Raw genomic sequence first — 3,866 nt, forward strand, 5'->3', positions numbered from 1 at the left:
CCGGGGGAGCCTTTGGCCGCCGGAGCCTCCGGAAGCGCCCCGCAGGGAGGAGCGGCGCCCGCTGAGGCCGGAGATTTGAGAGAGGAGGGGAGAAGGGGGGAAGGAAGGAAGGAAGGAAGGAAGAGATTCAAGTGCCGTGACGGAGCGGACGGACGGACGGGCAGGCAGGCAGCATGCGCTCCGAGCAGCCGGAAGCGGGTCGGACCGCGTTAGCCAGGATTTGCCCCCCTCCCGCCCAAGATTCGCTGGCGGAAAAGCGCCCCGGCGTCCGTTTGGCGCTCAAGGCCGCTTGGAAACGTGCGGTTTGGGGCTGCCGCCGTCGGTTCGGGGCCGGCCGGAGACGCGAGCCCTTTCCGAAGGCGAGACGCTTTTCCGGAGATGAGTTGGGGATCCTGCGGGATGGGGGGGGCCGGGCTCCGCTTTGCCACAGGGGAATAAACCCCCCGGCGGCAGGTGCCGGGCGAAGGCGGAAGCGGCTCAGAGAGAAGCGGAGAGGCGGCGCGCGACTCCCGGCTCCAAGGGCCGGATCAGCACCAGCTCCTCCCGACTCCGAAGGCTGGATCGGCACCAGCTCTTCCCGCAAGGAGCCAGGGCTGTTTTTGAGGAGTTTTTTTTCTTTTTTTTGTCAGCGCAGGCGGACAATCCCGGCGGCTCGGGGCGTTTCGGAGGCCCCGCGCTCCGGCGGCGGCGGCACATGGACACGGACACACACACAAACACGCAGGCGCCGGCAACGGAGCGCGGCCACGGAGCGGGCAGCTTTCCGGACCGAAGCCGAACACCAAGGCAGAAGCTCAACGTGCAAAGCGGAGGCGGCAGGCACGGCACACGGAATGGCACCCGGCACCCGGCATGCGAGCCGGCAGGCGCTCGGCAAAGCCGCGGCACGCGGGATGCTCCGAGCTCGGGCGCCGCTTCGGAATCGGAGGGGAAAAGAGCGAAAGAAAAATGTCTTTGGGAAAGGCTGTAACCGGCTGCGGAGGATTCCCGGCGGAGAAGGAGCCGCAGCAGGCGCCCGCCGCTCCTGAAAGCTCGGCACTTGCCGTCTCCCCAGCGGAAAAGCCCTGGAATGAGCCCCAAACTGTGCTGGCCCCCAAAAACGTCACCAACAAACTTATTTCTCCGGCAGAGCCCGGCCTGCGGCAAAGCCCCTTCCGYGGGGCGGCTCCGGCCAAGGAGCCGGGAATATCACTCTTGGGAATGGCAGGGCGCCTGGAGCGCCGTGACCCTGCCGGGTTTCCGGGCCAGCAGCAGGGCCGGAGGTGCGGACGAAGCCGTCGCCGCGCTCTCCGATCTGCTAGCTGGGAGGTTTCCGGAGGGCTCTTTCCCCCGGGAATATCCCAGTGGCGAGGGATCCCTGGCGGAGAAGGGGAGGGGGATGCGCTTCCCTGCCTCGCTCCCAACATGCCTGGAGCAGCTCCAGCGCGGAGCCTCGCCGGGGCCGGGAGCGGCACGGAGACCCCCCGCCATCTCCGGCTCCCTGAGCTCGGCCTTTCCCGACGGGGCGGGGGATCCCCGGATTTCGCCTCCGAGCGGCCCCCGGAGCCGCCCGGCGCCCTGGTTACAGCCTCTCTGCCGACATTTTTCCATAGGGAGCGGAGAGGGAAACGCCAGACTTGCCTTGTGAAGCCGCAAAGAGAGGGACAGGCTGAGAGCAAGAAACAAGGGAATCTGCAAGAAAATATATAGATAGAGAGTGAGAAGTGCGGAGCCGCGCGGCAGCGGGAGAAGCCCCGGCAAAGCCGGGAGCCGAGCGACCCCCCTCCCCGCTCCGGAGCCGCTCCCGAGGCTGCAGCGGGAGCCAGACAAACCCCAGGATCCCTCGGCTTTACGGGCTCTGGTGCCGGGCGCGCGCCCCGAACGGGTTAGTTCCCGCGCAGCGTTCCGAGCTTTTCCCCCCCCCAAAAAGAGGCGCCGGATTTTCAGTGGTTTTAGCAGAGCGAGGGCGGCCCCCTCCGTACCTGGGACGCCGAGGGGCGGCGCGGCTCCGGCGCGGAAGGGACGGGATCGCCCGGCGCTACAACGGACACAGCTTAGGCGGAAGGTCGCCCGGGAAGAGCCCGGCGGTGCCGCTCGCCCCGGCCCCCTTTCCGGACGGGAGGCCTCCGGCTCGCCGTAACGCGGCCGCCGGGATGGCGGAGCGGTTGCGGAGGTTCCCGCCTCTCCTTCCGCGACGGGCGCCCGCGGCCAAGCCGGGGATTTCGCTTCCTTCCGGGGTGCCGGCAGCTTGAGAGCCCCGGAATCAACGCGGGCTGGGAGGCCTCTGGGATCGCCRGCGTCCTGGCTGGAGCCGGGATCGAGCCGCATCCGGCGCCGCGTTGCTGTTCTCCTCCGGCTGAAAGCCGGCTCCGGTGGTCCGCTAGCAACGGCGACGCCTCTCTCCGGCCCCCTCCCGGCAGGCTCGGAAGTTTTTCAAGGATGCTCCAGGCATCTCTAACGAAGGGCACCGCTAACGAGGGCCAGGTGGGAGCCCCTCCGTTTCCGAGAGCTCCTCCGTTTCCGAGAGCTCCTCCGTTTCCGAGAGCTCCTCCGTTTCCGAAGGCTTCGTGGCAGGACAAGGGGAGGAACTGGGACAGGCGGAGGCAAACGCAGGGACACGGAGGCCGGTGGCGCCGGGATTCGAGGCCAACGCTCCCAGAACTTTTCCATGCGCTCTGCCTGGTCACCCGGAAAAGGGGCCAGGGGCTTCCCGCGGATCCCCGTCTCTCCCGAGGGGCCAGGAAGGAGGCGCTCCGAGGAGGGATTCGGCTCACGGGCGGGTCAGAGGCAGATACCGAGCGCGGGCGGCTGAAACCCCGTTGGCTCGCCGCGAGGTCAGGATGAAGAACCGATCCCTTCCGCCCCTTCCTGGGAAAACGAGCCGTCTCCAAGGAACGCGGCGGCTCCATGAGCCGCCACCACGCATCCGACGGCGACTTCGGCGGCCTCCGGCGGCGCACGGAATGGCGCAAAGGCGTTTCGGGGCGAAACCGGCAACCGCGCGCTCCGGCGGGGGGATCGCGACCCACCTCCGCTTGAGGAAGCAGCTCCGCTGCCCGCGGGGTGGGAAAAGCCCCCGGGAAAACCTCGGGAAGCTCCCCCCCTCAATCCCAAATGGTGCCGAGCRCCATCCGGAGAGAGGACCGCCTGGAACGGCGGCTTTTTCGGGGCTGTTACGTGCAGCGACACCGCCGGTGCTCTGCGGACGGGTTTTACTGCGGGGGTTCGCTCCRAATAAAGCGCCGGCGTTCGGCGAAGCTCCGTAATCGCCCCGTTCCGGCCGGCGGCTACCGCCGGAGAGGCCTTGGCAGCCTCCGAAGGTGCCGACTCATCCACGGCTCCGGCAGAGCTGCGGGGAGCCTCCCATCGCCGGCTTTTTGCCGAGCATCCGACCTCGGCACCTGGCCCGGCGGGGGCAGCTCGCCCCCGCTCATCCCTCCTCGCCAGCCGAGCCGGTTCGCCGCTGCTCCGAGCCTGGGTTTTCCCAAGCGGCTCCCGGCGGCAACGGCGGTCCCGCTCTCCGCCCCCTCCCTCGGCGCTCCCGGGAAGCAGCCGCACTGCGGATCTCGGCGCCCAGCTCGCCGGAGACACAATGGCGACCTCCTGCCGTCGCCGCCGCGCGCAGAGGGGGGGATTCGGAGCCGGACGCTCCTTTGTCCGGGATCCTTTCCCACATCGGCTCCCTTCCCTGTTCCCGGCGGAACAAAAGGGAGGTTTTGGCACCGCGCCGGGGCAGTGGCTGGGGGGGGGGACGACACTGTCTCACAGGGGTCCCGGCACCTGCCGCCGCGCGTTGGCCGCGTTTCCTCGGCTGCTCCGATTTCTGGCAGGGGGCAACGTTCCCTTCGGGAAGGGCGTGGGAGCAGGACGAGGCAGCTCAGGGCTGG

This window comes from Apteryx rowi, unplaced genomic scaffold (assembly GCF_003343035.1).
Source record: "Apteryx rowi isolate R43461 unplaced genomic scaffold, aptRow1 scaffold_1827, whole genome shotgun sequence".
Lineage (NCBI taxonomy): Eukaryota > Metazoa > Chordata > Aves > Apterygiformes > Apterygidae > Apteryx > Apteryx rowi.